This window comes from Rhinopithecus roxellana, chromosome 6, assembly GCF_007565055.1.
Source record: "Rhinopithecus roxellana isolate Shanxi Qingling chromosome 6, ASM756505v1, whole genome shotgun sequence".
Classification (NCBI taxonomy): Eukaryota; Metazoa; Chordata; class Mammalia; order Primates; family Cercopithecidae; genus Rhinopithecus; species Rhinopithecus roxellana.
In genome coordinates, this window is record NC_044554.1 from 78,645,756 (window position 1) to 78,666,059 (window position 20,304).

Genomic DNA, 20,304 nt, shown 5'->3' on the forward strand with positions numbered 1-20,304 from the left:
CTGGAAGGGTCTAGACTTTGCCTCCTTCTAGTTCTAGCATTCTGACACTGTGTGCAGCGAAACAGAAAACCCGGTTTGGGAGTTAGGTTTGCCCAACAGTAGATATTCTGGGGTGATTTTCATCCTTTGCATTTGTCATTACGATGTTTGTTTTGTGTGCTTGTGCAAATACAGGACGGTTCCTGAAATGTGTCTCTGAGCGTTCTTAACTGTGTGTAAGGTAAGCCAGGAAAGTGTGTAAGACAGAGGCCAAGAACACCTGTCACAGGGTACCCGCCTAGAGTGTCTGTACCGCATCCTTTCTGCTACACTGTTTGCAGACACACAAAAGGGCCGAGGAGCCGGGGCTGGTGTTGAATCTGCCCAGTACGCGTGCTGGGTGTTGGAAGGATGGGGCTGGCGGTAACAAGAATCAATATATATTTACCGCGGGGGCGGGGGTGGGGTGCGCGGAGGCTGCAGGGCGGGGCAGCGCTAATGAGAGCAAGCCCGGCTTGTGGTTGGTTCTGGAGCCTGGTACCCACAGAGGAGCAGGCAGGGAGGGAGGAGATGCAAGCGAGAGGATAAAGCGATGAAGTGTGCTGCGTTACCGCGCATCAGGCGCTGTTGTTGGAGCCGGAACACCGTGCGACTCTGACCGAATCGGCCCCCTCCACGCGCACACACTCGTCGAGCCGCGCGCGCCCCTCCGCCGTGACAGTGGCCGTGGCCGCCGCTGGCTCGGGGCACCCGGCAGCCAGAGCGAGGCGAGAGCGGGCGGTCGCCAGGGTCCCCCCTCAGCCAGTCCCAGGCGCCCGGTGCACTATGCGGGGCACGTGCGCCCCCCAGCTCTAACCTGCGCGCTGACAGGAGCATGATCTGTGCCCAGGCCAGGGCTGCCAAGGTAAGCGGTCGTCGCGCGGGGACGCTGCCTGCCGCCCCTTCCCCCCGCCCTTCTCTGGGCGGCTTCCCCGCCGTACGCGAGGCCCCAGCAGCGCCCTCCCTTCCCGGGGACGAGATCCACCCTCCTCCCCACCCTCTCGCTTCTCCCGCGAGGTTCAATTGTCAGCCTGGGACGCGCCGCCGCCCAGGCCGGGCCGGCATCCCCGGGTGGCGACCCCGGCTTGGGTACGGCAGGCGCACCCGGCCCTCCTGCGGGGCACGGAGAGAAACAAAGAAGCCCCCAAGCGGGTTCGCAGCGCCTTGCCCGCCCCTCAGCGCCCTCCCAGAAGCAAGGAGGTGTCAGGGGAGGGGGCGGAGAGACCTACGTAATCCCCCTTCCCAGCCCACACCCACCCCTTGTGAACCAAAGCTCTGGATTTGCGCTTCGCCTTGGGCTCGCTTTTGAACAATTGTGTCCCATGCAATGCCGGTGGTTAGCCCAGCGAGCGCCCAGAGCCTCCGCACGGGCTCGCCGGTGCTCGCTCGAGGGGCGCGTGGCCAGGTCCGGCCCTTGCTCCCATGGATGGTGCAGGAGGGGAGGAGGCGCGGTGTAGGTGCTCCCCCAGCGCCTCCCTGTTCCCCGCCGGCTGCGCTGCTCAGCTGGGCCTGCCACCTGAGTTTTAGCGGGAGCAGCCCGTCATGTCGCCTACCGTATTGCGACTTGCATACAGGCAGGGAGGGAGCCGCCGGGGGAAAAAATGCGACCGGTCCATTTTTGGCTGGAGGTGCGCTTCCTGCTACCCCTACGTTCCCGGGCGGTGACAATGCAGCAAAATCCGAGGGCTCAAACAATGTGGCCCCTCCATCCCCGGCTCCAGGGCATTCTGATTGCTCTGCCGCTCTGACGTCCCGGCCAGTTGGCTGATTTTCAGAGCCATGATGCGCGGTGTCTCTGTCTTGCACACACAGGCTGGGCACCATAACTTCTTCCCTGCCGAATTTCAGCGCGTGGGGGGAGCTGGCAGGGACACAGGCTGCAGAGATGCCCGGCTTCCTGTGGTTCCGGGCACAGCGCGCCTCAGTCTGCATTGGGCTGACACCAGATAGCATGTGGGGATTTTCCTAGTTCCCGAAGAAGATATTATTTGACGTTGCTGTAGTTTTGTGCTTTCTTCTCTTGGAATCTGCAGTGGTGCAATTCTCCCCTTGTTTTTTCCCCCTTCTCTTTGAAAAGATACCAATGCTACGTTCAGCAGAAATGGATACAGCAAGAGCAGCATAGTTCAAAAATTGAGGGAGGCATCTTCTCTCTTTTCCTGGGATTTAAACGCTATCTAGGAGGGCAGATGCCCTACCCGAAAAGGCCAACCTTTAAAGACCCCGGCAGTGTTGTGGTCCAAGGCGTCTCAAAGCAGGTGGCCAGATCTGCGTTTCTCATCAGCGGACTCGCTCCGGCTGTGGCTATTACGGTAATTCATTCTAGATTGGGGATTCATTTTAAAATGTGTGTTTTCCACTAAGAAGGGATTAGAGTCCACATGCCCACCCTGATATGAATGTGTGTGCCTGTTTGGTAGAGAGATAGATTGTGGTAGAATTCCCTGTTGCCCGTTCCCTCCGCTTGCTGCCTTCTCTGGAATGTGGCATTGGAAAAACAAAGCACTATTTTAATTCCTAGACCTCCAGGCAAATTGGCCGTTATAGTGTTTTATTTAATAAACCACGTTCTCACTAATTCCACACTATAATCCCAGTCTAGTGCAGTTGGCTGCTTTGTGGAATGACAGTTCTCTTTTTTTGTCTGGGGCAGTTTTTTTCCTGAAGGCAAATTGCCTAAGTTTGTTTAGATTGTAGACATTATTGACTTGGTAGGGAGGCCACATCCTGAGCTAGAACAGCCCATCAATGCCTCAATACAGAGGGACTGCAGCTCTGTTATTTGTGTATTTTGACTTGATTCCTTTTACACTCTGGCTTGTAAAGATGGATGTATTACAAGATCACTTTGAGCTTTACCTTCTATTATGCTTCCATCTGATATGATTGTTAACAAAAGAAATATTAAAAGGCCAGATGTGATATTGAAAAATAAGCCTGAGTCCTATTCCATATGGTAAAGGAAGTTAGACTGGTTGGTTTCTATCGTTCTCTCTAGTTCCAGCATTCTGTGGTAACTGACAGAGGAGTAAGAAAAGTTACCCAGTGTTGGAAAGGCAAATAATTATAACGTGAACCATGCAAGCAAACCAAGGATTGATGATAGAATCTGTGGCTTATTTTTATACCTTGCAGCTTTTAAAACCCAAGTGTCTGCATTTTCCCCGTAAGTGAAATTACTCACCAACTCAAACAGGTCTTTTTTTTTTTTTTTTTTTTTTTTGTCCACTATAGCAAAACATTTGGCAGGGGGTTGGGGAAAAGAGAAGAAAATTGAATTAATTGGATAACAGGTTTTCTCCTTTTGTGGAGTTATTCATTCCAACTCCATCTTAGATAATTAGGACTTTGCTTTTTCCAATCATTGGTTTTTGTTTGTTTCTAATGAGAGACTCCAGATAGCTGTTTCATCCTATGCAGTAGTTGACAATGGCGTGAGACTTACTTTCTCGGATGTAATTTGGTGTTGCTCACAAAACTTGCTAGTGCTGTTGCTTGTTATAAAAATGGGTGAAGCAATGATTGGTCTAAATAGGCAGGCAGGCAGGCAGTGTTTTCATGCGCTATGGTAATTTTTATAATTTAGGTATAGTCAAGGTATTTGTTGATTCATGCTTAGCCACACAATTTTCTGTAGTTGTGCACTCATTTGTTTCAAGTTAGAATCAAAATAACGTCCTGAAATTACATTCCCTGCAAGGCATAATTAATCACTTCTCCTGTTTTCCTATAGCCTTTTTGTTCATAGAGCCAAGATAGCATTTCAATATTGCAGTTATCTGAGTTGTAAATGTGCCACAGTCTCCTTATCTAAATATGGGATGAGATTCTTCAGAACAAGGATATGTTTATATTCATCTCTCCAGCACCTAGCAGTTTGCCTGGTACATCATGTGTTCTCAGAAATGTTTATTGAGTGGATTTCAGGTCATAAAAATGCCCTCTAATTGTATAGGCAGGAGGTAGGTGGGAATCCTTCACTTTGTGAGTCAGCTGGGGGAATCAGAGAGGTTATGTAAGATGCTTAAGGGGGAACCGAGAGCCAGGACTCAAATCCAGGCCTTCTACCACACTGCCTCTGAGAGAGGCTCCACCTACCCTCAGTGAACAAAAAAACCTGTAGAGAATGAGTTCATATGCTGTAGGTTTTGGTTATTTATTTTTTTCCTTAAATGATCTGGATTATCCATTTTGACAAAGTTTATCGGATAACTGCTCTGTTCTGTCTTGCTCTGGCCTTAGAAGGAAACATGGCCCAAGCACTCTGTCCTCTAATCCACACTTAAACAGAAGACGTGAGCACCCTTCTGCCCACTGTCTCTCTAAGTCCTGATTCTATCAACCAGAGCTTGCTAGAATGATGGACACGTCTAGGGAATGTCTACTCATTATTTGCTCAAGCAACATTGAACCACTGTAAAGGCTTCTGAAGTGACCTACAGTTAGACCAGAGACAACCATCCTTCCTGGGCCAGCCAAGCTTGACTGAGTCTCCCAATAGGCAGGTTTCTAGACTAACAGGTGTGACTTACAGACATCAAGACACCTGCTTCTCTCCCATTTACCTGCTTCCTTTTCCATCTGAAAAAACAGGACAAGCTACATTAGGAAACCAGGAAGTTGCAATACCCACATGTCCTTTCTATAAAGCAACTGTTGGCACATTTGATGTTCACGGACTTTTAGAGAAGACAGTATGAAATGCTGTGTAGGGTTTTCTTCAAGTCACTTTTCCTCTTTGAGGGTTAGTTTCTTCTTCTTTAAAAGTGGGAAGTTGAATCAAGTAATTCCAAAGGTCACTGCTAACATCATCATTCTGTGATTATTTTTGTTGGTTTATTCAGTTGAGCAAATTGAAGGGAGAAAAAGATTAGAAATAATTTAACTTGGCAATATGTAGAGAAGAAATAATTAAGGCTACATGGGGCAGCCTGTGGGTTATCTAATAACTACTTGGAGCCTTCTGTTAAAGCTATTCTTTATACATTTCCATAGTAATCCTTTCTTATTTGTAAAACTAAATTTACTATATTGAGGGGAAAGATTTGTGGCATTTTTTTGTTCCCAGTGAGGAATGCAGTGGTGGAAAATGTATGCAGTCTCCAAAATGTACAAAATGTTTAGAATTTGGGGGTTTAATAGCCAAGGTTCCAAGCATTTTTATTCTCACCACTGAGTATGTTTCACAGCTGAATAACTCTTATGGTCAAAGTGTTCCCTGCAATTCATCCAACAAATTCCCCTTTCAGTTTCTCTCTGGTTCCTCACTTTGCTCTTTTTTTCCACTTCTCTAGCTCCACCCAGCTTCCTATAACATCCCCCACATGCATAGGCCATATGCCAGTAGTACACTGCCACCCCCCAGCCGCCCCACCAAAGGCAGGAGTCAGAGCTTCACAACCTCCTGACTCAGCTCAAGCTTTTCTACTTTCTGAGGTTTATTCATTGCCATTGCTTTTCCAAGTTAAGACACAATGAGATATAGAAGCAGATCTAGTCTTTTAACGATTTCGTTTATAGTTTTAGTCTTTTTCCCACAGACTTTCTGACCACCATTTGGAACCTCAATGCCATGCATTTAGGTGTCTTAAAGCCTCTTTAAATATTTTAGGAAGCAAAGCAGCATATTAGCGATTGTATGTATCCCATCCCATAGTGTTTAGATGTGTGGGTGTTGGTAAGTAGTTGTACTGTTCTGTGACATGGGCACTGTAAGGAGAATGATAATAATGCCATTACTTACTGGCAACATATGACAAAGATCACTAAGCTTCTAGGTCATCTAGATTTCCACAGCAACAAGTGGTATACACTGTTTGCATTATTTGTTCAGAACCCATACTTTTTCTGATGTATTGGTCTGAAGCTTGATGCATATGGAGGCCTGAAAAATAAGGATGTGGCATACAGACAGGCTCTCCTGGTGTTATCAGGCATCTATACATGTGATGTGCAGGGAGAATTTGGTGGATGGAACTTAAGCCGGTACGAGGGGGGTGGGGGAAGAGCTGGGAAAGGACGCCATCTGTGCCCATGATGACAAATGCCATCATGGAGACTTCATTCGGGGTCCCTTTTATATATTTAGTGAAGCAGATTTTCCATTTCACACTTTCCAGATATATTTGTATTGCACAGATGTCAGGGAAATATCATGTGTGTGAAAGAAAAAAAAGATCAAAATTCACATCCATGGCCAGGGATTGTAATTCAATCATTTTGTCCTGAAACTGACACCCATTTAACGTGCATGGATGTTCCCTGCTTTTGCTTTTGCTTTTGCTTTGGGAGTTCAAGTCAGAGCAGTTTGAGAAACAGAAATCTCAGCCCTATACATTGTTAAAATTCAGAGACCTAGGTTAAGGGGGAAAAAGATGGGGAGAATAAAATTTAACATCTAAGACCTTGCCATCAGTGCCATCAGTACCAGAGCTGATGAAATCAATCAGCAAGTGATTCCTCATCCTCTTTCCTGTAACACACAGATGAGCTGAAGAAACCACAGGATGCAGTCAATAAGTTTTTATCCTCAAAAGGACTTCTTTTTTTCTTTACCGTTATTCATAATTCCTTTTACCATCAAAACTTAAAACTACTTAATGACGTTTTCCCTCTATTTTGAATACAAATTATTTTTGTAGAAATGAGTTTTTTGAAATTGAAAAAAAAAATCGTTTTGAGGATTGTTGCCAGCTTTGTTTCCCCCTGCCCACCCCCAGCATTGTCCTTGGTGTCCCCTCTACATGACCAGGCATAGGACCCGCATATAAAGAGGATGATGATAAGGAAATAATTGGCATACAAATGGTATTGTGATATATGACATTTACAAAACCCCTCCCTGACTCCACATCCCCTATGATTGATTTTCTGTTCCCTTTTAAAGAATATGCTTCAAAAGGTTGTCCCACCTTCTTCACTCCCTCCATCTCTGCCTCTAAAGACGTATTTTATTGTGACATATTTGATTTAGACAAACAACACATTGAACATACATGAAATGCATGAAGCAAAATACAACACACACACACCATGCAGCCTGAGACCAGAAGATTACCGTCTTATTTGAAGCTACTTTTGTGTTTCTGCCCCCTCTCACCTTTTGCCTGTCTTGAGGGCACCTCGATCAGGTATCAGGCACTCGTTCCTGTCACTCCCCTCGCTGTTGTCATTAGGGTCACCAACGATCTCTACCTGGTGAAGTGCAAGGGCACAGCTTTGCTGATCTCAGCAGCATTTTCCATGGGGCTGTGGGGGACCACCCTCTCTTTCTTAAGCACCTGGCTTCTTCCAGGACACCAGATTCTCCTGGTGTTCCTGCAGCCTCTCTGGCTCTTCTTTCTCAGGCTCTTTGGATGGCCGCTGAGTTTCTACCCCTATTGACTTCAACTGAATTTTGACCTCTAAATGCAGGTACGGGGATTCCCCAGGCCTTGGCTCTCAGATCTTTTCCCTTCTTACTTAAATTTCTTCTCTCAACATTGTCTTCATGCTATGGTTCCAAGTTTATTTCGTCAGCCCTGACTCATTCCCAGAACTCCAGACTTGAAAATGCAACCGCCCAGCATTTCTTCTTGAATGGCACGTAAGTTTAAAATTAACATGTGCAAAATACAACCCCCGATTTTTGCTCCCCAAACGTGCTTCTCTTCTGGTGTCCTCCATCTCTGTCAGGGACAGAGACTCTGTCCTTTCAGTTGTTCAGGTCAAATACCTGTGAGTCCTCCTGATGTTTTTCTCACCCAGATCTAGCTTTTAATAAATCTCTCTCCCTTCTCTCTCCCTCTCCATCCAGCACACACATCCCTGTCTAAGCCCCAGTAAGCTTTCCTAACTGGTTTTCTGTAGTCCTTGCCCATCTGCAGTCTGTTCTCTATGTAGCAGCCCAAACGAGCCTTTAAAAATGGAAGTCTTCTCATTCATTCATTCATTCATTCATTCATTCAACAAACACTGTCTAGACATCTGCTGTGTGCCAGGCATTGGTTTAGGTGCTGGGATGTAGCAGGATCACAGTGCAAAAGAGTCACAAGTCCCTGTCCTCCTGGAGTGGACATTGTGTTACTTCTTTGCATATTGCCCTGCTCAGGATGAGGCCCAAACTCCTTACTTTGCCTACAGGGCTTGCCTTGCCACTCTCCCAGTCCCCAATTTTTCTTGCTCTTCCTAGAACATACCAGGTACAAATACTGTTCCCTTGACCTGGAGGGACGGTCCCCCAGCCACCCGCATCCTGACCCCCTTTATCAGATATCACGTCCTAAGAAAGGCTTATTCTGACCACAAGCAATGTGCTCTCTTCCATCTGCTTGCTTGCTTTCTTTTTCTTCATACCACTTAGCACCACGCAATTTGTTATATAGTTTCTTGCTTATGTGCTTTTATCTGTCTCCCCTTGAACTTGTAATCTCCTTTAGAGCAGGAACCTAGTTGTGTACCCAGTACGTGGAAGAGTGTCTGTAACATATTAGACACCACACTGAATGTTTGCTGACTGAATGAATGATGTAACAGGTCCTTTCCTTAACCAAAATCCAATCTCAGAACTTTCTCTATGTCCACATTATATTGGATAAATCCCCTCTATTTATTTATTTATTTGTTTATTTATTTATTTATTTTTGTTTTATTTTTTGAGATAGGGTTTCACTCTGTAACCCAGGCTGAAGTACAGTGGCATGATCTTGGCTCATTACAACCTCTGCCTTCCAGGCTCAAGTGATTGTTCTGCCTCAGCCTCCTGAGTAGCTGGGAATACAGGTGCACACCACCACACCTGGCTGATTTTTGTATTTTGTGCAGAGATGGGGTTTCACCATTTTGGCCAGGCTGGTCTGGAACTCCTGGCCTTGAGTGATCTGCCCACCACGGCCTCCCAAAGTGCTGGGATTACAGGTGTGAGCCACCATGCCTGGGCAGATAAAACCCCCTTAAAAGCTGCTGGATTAGAGCTTGGATGATATTTTCAGGTCTTGGGATCCTCTGAGTATACATCTTTCCTTTTCCATACACTATTTTTCCCTCCCCTACAAGGAGGTGGCTGGGGGGTCTTCCTGCCTGCCTGGACATTTTGTTGGTCTTGAACCTCCGTGTTTTTCTCCTGGCTGGTGTTCTCTAACAGTTAAATGGAGTAGCTAGCTTGAGCTTGTCTTTGCTTCCTCAGCACCAAGCAAGTAGCACCCAGCAACTCAATTATTGTTGAGTTGAATCACTTAGTTGTTGCTATTGTTGCTGCCGGGACTTCATAAAAACTGTTCTTTGCCCTCCAATTTCTGCTTCCTCTGGGCCACACTGACTTTGTCATCTTGAATGTGAGCATGTCAGTCCTGTGTTCAAAGCTCTCAGGGGTGGCCAAAGTACGCAAAATTCCCTAGGCTGGCATCGTCAGGCTGTAGGCCTTGGCCAGCCCGTGTCCCCATACACTTTTTTGACCCTCTGTGGCAGCCAAGCGAATCACTTTCCCATTTCTCCAAACATGTTCTGTGCTTTTCCGTAGTTGTGTAAACATATAGTGATATGTAAACATATAGTAATATGTAAAATATCACTCTATGTGTAATAAATGATGCTGTTTTCTGCTCTTAGACTCCCCACCCCTCTGTAAATGTAACCATTTTTAAGATCCAGCTTCAACCTTACCTCCTAGCAGAGTCCATCACTCAGTTTCCTAATAGGATATGATTTATCTCCCTACAGAATTCTCCTGGAATGAATATCATTCTTTGCTTATTCTTCACTCTCTTCACTCTGTCTTTCAGCCTCCCTACTAAATGCTGAGCACCTCTAGATTAAGGGCTGTCATACTTCTCTTAGTGTTCCTGAAAATACTTGTCCCAGTATCTGCCTCAGCAGGTACTTCTTTCTCCAAATGTGAAATGAGCTCAAGGAGCAACCTAAGAGTTGAGAAGGGCTGCATTTCATTGCTTCTAGAATGCTATACGCCATGTATGTATCCACAAAATGCATACCACAAAGGTAAGTAGAAAGTTAGAAGAGGTGCACTCCACAAGGACAGATTTGTATTTGTTTGTTGATTCTCTAAGGACAAAGAACAGTGCTCTTCACTCAGTAACCATTTAAAGAATAAATAAAGTACATAGCTGGCATCTTAAATTTCTAATACCCTTGTTCTATAAATGAGCAAAGCCGAAGACTGCAGAGCTTTCCCAGGTTCACAGGGTCAGAGGTAGAGCCCAATTTTCCACAGCGTGAATCCCGTCTTTCTCCTGATTGCCACCCCTGCCATGAATAGTGTCAGACCTGAGTAAGAATTGCTCCAATAACTCTTTCCAGGTGATGCTCACTAGCGTTAGTTTCTTATCAGTATCTGAGAAGCTTCCTTCTTTAGGCAAGGTCTAATTTTTAGATCATCTGAAAGAAGCAAGAGTAGAAACTACAGAATTTCAAAGGACTCAGAGACCCAGAAAGGGGGGTTTATTGGCAGTGCTCCTCTCCTGCTTTAGGAACAGCTTTTAACAGCAAGTAGCAAACTTTTTGATGACACCTCTCTCATAGGAACTTTGCAAGCACTCTCCACCCTGTTGTCGCAATGAAGTAAAATTTATCTTTCTTAGAAACATACATTCAGATCATGGTGTGACATCCTTGGGAAAAATAGTGGAAATTCACAAACTGTTATTTTCTCCTTTCTCCCAGGAAAGGGGAAAAATATCAGTATATGTATAATAAATGTTAAGCTTCAAGATTCTAAAGAGAAATTTGACCAAGGGACTACTAAATCACAAATCTAAAAAAAAGGTCGTATATATCTATACAAAAATATGTATAAATCTACCTACACATATACATAGCATATATAAACACATGCATAGAATTTTTAAAATTCTGGTTAATTATTTTCAAGTAATTTTCAGTTACTTATTTATTCCAGAAACATTTCTTGAGCATTTAGGTTCTTTTGTGTGTGAGATTTTTCCATCTAGACAAAAATCTGCTTATGGTTAAAGGTGAAAATGTCCAAAGACAAAGCAGAATTAAATCCCTCCCATGCAGAAACATCTAATTTGAGAAGGCAAATTGAAAAACTTGTAGCCTTGGCTGGACGCGGTGGCTGAAGCCTGTAATCCCAGCACCTTGGGAGGCTGAGACGGGCGGATCACGAGGTCAGGAGATCGAGACCATCCTGGCTAACACGGTGAAACCCTGTCTCTACTAAAAAAATACAAAAAAACTAGCCGGGCGGCGAGGTGGCGGGCTCCTGTAGTCCCAGCTACTCGGGAGGCTGAGGCAGGAGAATGGCGTAAACCCGGGAGGCGGAGCTTGCAGTGAGCTGAGAGCTGGCCATAGCACTCCAGCCTGGGCGGCAGAGCAAGACTCCGTCTCAAAAAAAAAAAAAAAAAAAAAAAAAAAAAAGAAAAGAAAAACTTGTAGCCTTTAAGCGTGATTATTTTATTTTTCGTACCATTCATGGAGAAGCTATTTTGTACCAGATGCTGGGCTGGGGGCGGTTACCACGATGAATGAATCCACAGCGCATTTCTTGTCTTTACAGGGTGAGCTCCTCAGTTTTATAATATTGCTTCCGGAGGAGCTACTCACGGTTCGGTCATTAAACAGAACATTGCCCTTGTCAGGAGCTTAGAAATCATCGTGACAATCTTGGCTTAAACTTAATTTTACTAAAACTGAGTGTGCCTGCCGTTGACCTTGGGTCCCTTAGGGCCAAGGCACCAGGTCCACTTCCCGACAGACCACTGGTGTAGGAATCTGCTCCCCTGTGACCCTGGGCTTTGACATAAGTTGCCTTTTTCCAGGGGATCCAGAGAATCTTCTGGAGCAGGGAGCACTTTCTGTCTAAATATTCCATATGGACTTTAATGAACAGCTGTGTCAAGGGACATTCTGAGGTTCAGATTTGGCCTGAAAGTCAAGTTTCTGTGGTTTTGCCTGGTCAGGACCCATGGACAGAATGAATGAACTGGCTTGGTGCACATAATTAGCAGGTGGATGAGGCCAGGGTGGCAGATGTTTCCAGACCACACTGGACATGAGCCCCAGCCCTCTTGCTTGCCTGATGCTATGGAATAGTGGTACCATAGCCCTTCCAACGGGGTGGGCTGTGGGCTTGGAGGGGAGGCTGGAAGACCAGGCCCTCCTCTCCAGAAGTCTGTGTCCTGCTCTCAGTTAAATGGCATGTATTGCCTTATTCTAGAATGTGTTTTAGTTTCTTGGAGAAAGCACTGAATGAACCATTTAAGCTGTATAGAGATAGTTGGGGGATTATAGCAAGAGAGATAAAACAAATCTACACCCAAATTGTATCTACAGGTGTGGGAGTGATTGGGGGTGGATAGGAACTGGAGGGAAGCATCAGGCTCTAAGATAGAAAACCTTCAGTCTGTGCTCCTGACTCCGCCCTTTTCAAGTGTTCATTTGTGTCTACTAAACGATGTAATCGACGCACTATTTTTATAGAAACATGAAACTTTGTGGTAGACATTTTTTTCTTCATTGTTAGAACTCCTGCCTTTGAAATTTCATTTTAGAGGCAAAAGAGAGTGAACGGCTTTGCTTTTACATTTAGCACATGTTGGTATAAATTTGCAAACGGCTTTTGAGGGATCCAGATATTTTGTTTTTCAAATCTATTTTTTCAAAGTGCTCTTAGCAGGTGGAACTCATGACTTCAGGCAGTTTTCAGGCAATGAGCTCAGTGAGATTTGAAAATTAGCTAAGCCATTTATAGATTCATAGGATGCTGTCTGGGTAAGGAACCTAAGCCACGGTCCCATTCAACCCACTTGTTTTCCACACAGTGAAACACCTTATGAGCACCCATCTCCCAGGGCCACAGAACTTGCATTTGTTAAACCTAAAAGAGGAACCTGCCTCTGAGCTTGCAGTCTCATGCTCTGCAGCACCTTTTGCTAGCTCTCTTCAGGGGCTGTCCTCAGGGTGCAGGCCGGTGGCGTCAACGATCGAGGTGCAAAATCAGTGCTGGGGTAGGGGACTGGCAGTAGCTAGGAGCTCACGCTGGTTGCTCCTTATCTTCAAGCCAATTATTAACAGTACTGCTAGTTCTTCAGATTTTTCTAAGAAAACCAAAAGATTGGGTGTTTAAGATAATTTTATAGTTTTAAGATTTTTTTTCTCATTCAATTTAATGATTTTACAATAAATACTCAGTGGGCCAAACCAAGTATAACTGTAAGTCTCCAATTCGCAACCTCTGCTACAGGAAAACTGTGCTTTCAAGATGCCTTAGTTTGGGGTGTTATACCAAATACCATAGACTGAGTGGCTTATAAACAACAGAAATTTATTTCTTACAGTTCTGGAGGCTGGAAGTCCAAGACTGGGGTGCCAGTGTAGTCCGGTTCTGTAAGAGCCCCCTTCTGGGTTGCAGGCTGCTGACTCTTGCACCTTCGCTTGGTGGAAAGAGAGCTAGAGAGCATTCTGGGGCTTCTTTTATAAGGGAACTAATGCCATTTGTGAGGGCTCTAGCCTAATGACCTAATTACCTTCAAAGGTTCCTCCTCCAAGTATCATCACACTGGGAGTTAGGATTCCAACATGTGAATTTGAGGGGTGCAAACATTCAGTCCCTAACAAAGGATTTCTATGAATGGAAAAAGACCATTATCATGGCTTCAAATAACTAAAACCTGAATGTGGCAGAGGGGCTTGGCACGTCCTGACTTGCTCTGAGTCCAGAATAAAAAGTAGCGGGTAGAAGATTTTGACTCAATAACAATATATATTTTCTGTTACTCAGACTTATTCAAGAAGAGTGAGGCATTAATATGTAAGTTGCCATTGAGTGGAGCCAAGCAGCCATTTGTAGGGGAAGCTGGAAAGGTCTCTGCTGGATGAAGGCTGGTCCTGTCCCATCCTGGAGAGGTGAACCCATAACTTCCTCAGTCTAAGCTGCAGGAGAACTTGCTTTCTAACCTGGCTTTGCAGTCATTCTGAAAACCTCCAGCTGCCTCAACACGCCATGGGAAATGGTCCAAAAGCTTTGGATAAAAATCCATTTAAATGCAAGTTATGCATATATATGAGTTTGTTCTCACTTTTTTTGTTTGTTTGTTTTGTTTTGTTTTTACTCACCACTGTACTGACGCGTACAGTTTCATTATTGTTTAAATGAAACGCTACCAGCTCGAGTCTCCTTGGATTCAGAGGGATTGCTCCTTCCCTTCTTCTATAATTGTTCTATTTTCTCTTGTCCATAAAGCACTGTGCAAACCTTCTTCATCTTCTACATCTCTTCCCCACCACTAGAAAAATTCCTCTCTTTACTCGATTTTTGCTACAACACCTTAAAAATGTTATTTTGAAAATATAACACGTATATATCATTGTCCAAAGCAAGGGTCTGCAAACTGAATTGGCAGGCCTCCTGTTTTCGTAGATAAGGTTTTATTAGAACACAGTCATGCCAGTCATTTACATCGTGATTAAAGCTACTGCCACGCTACAGTGGCAGAGCTGACTAGTTAAGACAGAGACCATAAGACCCACAAAACCTGACATGTTTGCTAACTAGCCCTTTAAGAAAAAATTGACCTAACCGCTGATTTATGTGAAAACAAATATACAGGCATACCTTGTTTTATTGCATTTCACTTTATTGCACTTCCACAGACATTGCATTTTTCTTACAAATTGAGGATTTGTGGCAACCCTGAGTCCAGCAAGTCTGTCGGTGCTGTATTTTCCAACAGCATGCACTCACTTAGTTTCCGTGTTTCACATTTTGGCAATTCTTATAATATTTTACGCTTCTTTATTATTATATCTGTTATGGTGATCTCTGACCAGTGATCTTTGATGTTACTAATGTAATTGCTTTGGGGCATCAAGAACTACACACATATAACATGGCGAACTCAATCAGTAAATGTGGTGTGTGTTCTGACTGTTCCACCCATCGGCCATGCCCTCATCCCTCTTCCTTGCCTCAGGCCACCCTATTCCCTGAGACACAACAATATTGAAATTAGGCCAATAAATAACTTTACAACAGCCTTTAAGTGTTCTAGTGGAAGGGAGAGTCCCATGTCTCTTACTTGATATCAAAAGCTAGAAGTCATTAAGCTTAGTGAGGAAGGCATGTCAAAAGCTAGACAAGTCAAAAGCTAAGCCTCTTGCACCAAACAGTTAGCCAAGTTGTGAATGCAAAGGAAAAGTTCTTAAGGAAATTAAAAGTGCTACTCCAATGAACTCATGAATGGTAAGAAAACAAACAGCCAGCTGGGCAGGGTAGCTCATGCCTGTAATCCCAGCACTTTGGGAGGCCGAGGCAGACAGATCACCTGAGGTTGGGGGTTCAAGGCCAGCCTAACCAACATGGAGAAATCCCGTCTCTACTAAAAATACAAAATTAGCCAGGTGTGGTGGTGCATGCCTGTAATCCCAGCTAATTGGGAGGCTGAGGCAGGAGAATTGCTTGAACCCGGGAAGTGGAGGTTGTGGTGAGCCGAGATTGCACCATTGCACTCCAGCCTGGGCAACAAGAGCAAAACTCCATCTCAAAAAAAAAAAAAAAAAAAAAGGAAAACAAACACCCTTCTTACTGATATAAAGAAAGTTTTCGTGGTCTTGGATAGAAGATTAAACCAGCCACACCGCATTCCTTTAAGCTAAAGCTTAATCCAGAGCAAGTCCCTAATTCTCTCCAATTCTATGAAGGCTGAGAGACATGAGCAAGCCGCAGAAGAAAAGTCTGAAGCTAGCAGAGGTTGGTTCATTAGGTTTAAGGAAAGACACTATCTTCAAATATAAAAGTGCAAGATGAAGCAACAAGTGCTGATGGAGAAGCTGTAGCAAATTGTCCAGAAGATCCAGGTAAGATCATTGATGAAGGTGGCTGCATTAAACATAGATTTTCCTTTTTTTTTTTTTTTTTTTAAAGACAGGGTCTTGCTCTGTTATTCAGGTTAACAGGTAGTAGTGTGATCAGAGCTCACTGCAACCTTGGCTTCCTGGGTTCAAGTGATCCTCCTGCTTCAGCTTCCTGAGTAGCAGGAACCACAGGTGTGCACCACCACATTGGGCTAATTTTTTGATTTTTTTGTAGAGATGAGGTTTCACCATGTTACCCAGGCTGGGCTCGAACTCCCGGGTTCAAGCAATCCTCCCACCTCAGCCTCCCAAATCATTGGGATTACGGGCGTGAGCCACCACACCTGGCCAAAAATAGATTTTTCAGTGCAGGTAAAACAACCTTCTATTGGAAAAAGCTGCTATATAGGATTTTCATAGCTAGAGAAAAGTCAGTGCCTGGCTTCAAATCTTCAAAACATATATTGACTTGCTTGTTAGGGGCCAATGCAGCTGGTGACTAAGTTGAAGCCAATGCTCATTTACCATTTGAAAAATCCTAGGGCCCTTAAGAATTATGCTAAATCTATTTTGCCTGTGCTCTATAAATGGAACAATGAAGCTTGAATGGCAGCACATCTGTTTATAGCATGGTTTACTAAATATTTAAACCCACTTAGAAAAAAGATTCCGTTCAAAATATTACTGCTCATTGACAATGCACCTGGTCACCCGAGAGCACTGATGAAGATATACAAGGAGGTGAATGTTGTTTTCATGCCTGCTAAGATAACCCATTCCGCAGCCCATGGATCTAGGAGTGATATTGACTTTCAAGTCTTATTATTTAAGAAATACACTTCTTGATGCTATAGCTGCTGTAGATAGTGATTCTTCTGCTGGATCTGGGCAGAGTCCATCGAAAACCTTCTGGAAAGGATTCACCATTCTAGATGCCATTAAGAACACTTGAGGTTCATGAGAAGAGGTCAGAATATCAACATTAACAGGACTTTGGAAGACACTGGTTCCAACCTTCATGGATGATTTTGAAGGGTTCAAGACCTCAGTGGAGGAGGTCACTGCAGATGGAATGGAAATAACAACAGAACTAGAATTGGAAAGGGAACCTGATGATGTGACTGAATTGCTGCAATATCGTGATAAAACTTTAACAGATGAGGAGTTGCTTCTTTTGGATGAGCAAGGAAAGTGATTTCTTGAGATGAAATCTATTCCTGGTGAAGATACTGTGAACATTGTTGAAATGACAATGAAGGATTTAGAATATTACATAAACTTAGTTGATAAAGCAGCAGCAGGGTTTAAGAGGATTGACTCCAATTTTGAAAGAAGTTCTATTATGGGTAAAATGCTATCAAACAGCATCACATGCTACAGAGGAATCTTTTGTGAAAGGAAGATTCAGTCGATGGGGCAGACTTCATTGTTGTTTTATTCTAAGAAATTACCACAGCCACCCAACCTTCAGCAATCAGCACCCTGATCAGTCAGCAGCCATCAACACTGAGGCAAGACCCCCCACCAGAAAAAAGATTGTGACTTGCTGAAGGCTCAGATAATTGTTCAGATATCTTAGCATATTTTTGAAATTAAGGTGTGTGCATTATTTTTCTAGACATAATGCTATTGCACTGCTAATAGACTATACTATAGTGTAAACATAACTTTTGTATGCACCAGGAAAGCAAAAAATTTGTATGATCCATTTTGTTGAGATAGTCACTTTATTGCAGTGGTCTGGAACTGAACCTGCAATATCTCTGAGGTATGCTTATATTAAACAGGTAATTGAAAAACAAAAACAAAAAGGATAAAGGATAAAATAACCATCTGTAATGCAATGACTAGCTGAACAAACCACTGGTGTCTTAATTTCCTCTAACCTTATACAGTTGTCCCTTGGTATCCATGGGGGATTGGTTCCAGGACCTCCTGTGAATACCAAAATCCACAGATGCTCAAGTCCCTGGTATACAATGGTGTAGTATTTGCCCTTAAGCTACATACATCCTCCCGTATACTTCAAATCATCTCAAGATTACTTATAATACCTAATATAATGTGCATGCTATGTAAACAGGTGTTATATTATTTAGGGAGTAATGAAAAGAAAAAGTCTGTACATGTGTATATAGATACAGTTTCCTCTCAAATATTTTCTTTTTTTTTTTTTGAGACGGAGTCTTGCTCTGCCGCCCAGGCTGGAGTGCAGTGGGGCAATCTCGGCTCACCGCAATCTCCGCCTCCTGAGTTCACACCATTCTCCTGCCTCAGCCTCCCGAGTAGCTGGGACTATAGGCGCCCGCCACTACACCTGGCTAATTTTTTGTATTCTTTAGTAGAGATGGGGTTTCACTGTGTTAGCCAGGATGGTCTCGATCTCCTGACCTCGTGATCCGCCTGCCTCGGCCTCCTAAAGTGCTGGGATTACAGGCGTGAGCCACGGCGCCTGGCCTCTTCTCAAATATTTTCAATCTGCAGTTGGTTGAATCTACAAATGCAGAACTTTTGGATAAGAAAGGCTGATTGTATCCATTGCAATACTGAAATCACACCATAAATACAATTTTTTAAAACTTTGACTTAGATAATTCTAGATGTGATTTTATACTCCAAAACACCTATGTTCATTTAGCAAACTATTAGATGCATTTTCTTCCCAGAGATTTTTTGACATTGTATATGTCTATATTACAGGTTGAGTATCCCTTACCAAAGTACTTGGGCCTAGAGTGTTTCAAATTTTGAAATAGTTGCATATACACAATGAGGTATCTTGAGGCCAGAACCCAAATCTAAACATGAAATTCATTTATGTTTCATGTACACCTTATACACATATCTTGAAGGTAATTTATACAATATTTTTGATAATTTTATACATGAAACAGTCTGTGCACATTGAACCGTCAGAAATCAAGGGTGTCACTATCTCAGGCACCCATGTGGACACTCTATGGGTGTTTGACATCACCATCATTCCTGACTCAGAATTTGTATGCTACAAATAAAATGATAAATAATCATTTTCTTACACATATTCGCACTTCAGTACTCAACAGTAAAACAATATGGTATATCATTAATATAGTGATAAGCAATGTGTTCCAGGTAACTAAGCAACACAGTAACATCACCAGAATACCTGTATCAGCTATTAGACAGCGACAACAAGCATCAGCAGGCTGGATCAATTGTGTGTGGTGCGCCTGCATTTTGACTGTGACCTGGCACATTAGGGCCACTGTGGAATTTTCCACTTGTAGCATTATGTCAGCGTTTAAAACATTTCAAACGTTGCAGTATTTCAGATTTCCGATTTGTGGATTAGAAATGCTCCACCTGTATTTTATTAATAACTGGGTATATAATAATCTACTTAGTACTTTGTGTATATGTATGTATCTATTATGCATTGATTCTTTAGTGTGGCACTTTACTGTATGTTTTATATATAAAATTTTATTTGGCCGGGCATGGTGGCTCACGCCTGTAATCCTAGCATTTTGGGAGGCTAAGGAGGGTGAATCACTTGAGATCAGGAGTTCAAGACCAGTCTGGCCAATATGGTGAAACCCCATCTCTACTAAAAATACAAAAATTATATGGGCGTAGTGGCACACGCCTGTAATCCCAGCTACTTGGGAGGCTAAGGCAGGAGAATTGCTTGAACCCAGGAGAGGAGGTTGTGGTGAGCCGAGATCTCGCCACTGCACTCCAGTCTGTTGCACTCTGGGCAACAGAGTGAGACTCTGTCTCAAAATAAAAATGTTTTTCTTTTATTTAATCCTTCCAAGTTTGTGTGGGAAGTATTATTAACTTCAATTTACAGATGGGAGTACTGAGACCTGAAGTGTTGCTATGGCTTGACCAGCTGACATAGCTGGGCTTTCCAATGACCAACCCTGCATTTTCAGCCTTTCACTTATTACTGGACACTGAAGTTAAATGTACCTTTGTCTTGTTTTTTGAGAGGAGTGGATATTAGAAACATCGAATTGATTAATACAGTGTACACAAATCATTGACAGCATTTTTAAAAGTATTTCCATAGAAATGATTCTCAAAAGCAGAACTGATGAATCAAATGTACACTGGGGTTTCCTCAAACATACTGAAGAATGTGGCTTTTTAGGAAAGTTATAACAACATATATTGTATTCTAACCCTCTGTGAAGGTGCCAGAGTACCTTCAGTGCTGAGTACTATGATTTAAACCCTTTTAGTTTTGCTCTTTTGCGAAGGGAAGAGGGATACTGGAGGTGGGCTCTTTGCAGGTAGGTGCAGCCAGGTGACTCCTGAGAGTGGCGTCTGGGAAAGACGTTGTTTTCCTGATAAGAAGGGATGTTTTCAGTTGTCACAAGTGTTCACCTTGTGTCCTTCTATGTCCTCCTGCTGTCTTATGACCGAGAATTGAAAGCTGCATGCTGAGGACTCCACATGGAGGGAAAGGTGGCCTGGGAGCCTGGGTTACAA

General features: G+C 43.6%; 1 protein-coding gene across 2 annotated transcripts in view; it reads left to right on the forward strand.

Annotated features, from left to right (window-relative positions):
* Window positions 1-545: 545 nt before the first annotated feature.
* HECW1 (HECT, C2 and WW domain containing E3 ubiquitin protein ligase 1) overlaps window positions 546-20,304 on the forward strand; it is a 461,143-nt gene continuing 441,384 nt past the window's right edge. The window contains exons 1-2 of one of the 2 annotated variants that reach the window (XM_010381577.2): window positions 546-883; window positions 2,096-2,330. The gene's annotated coding sequence lies outside the window, so the exon portion shown is untranslated. The remainder of the gene's footprint in view (window positions 884-2,095; window positions 2,331-20,304) is intronic. The other variant, XM_010381578.2, reaches the window with a different exon arrangement.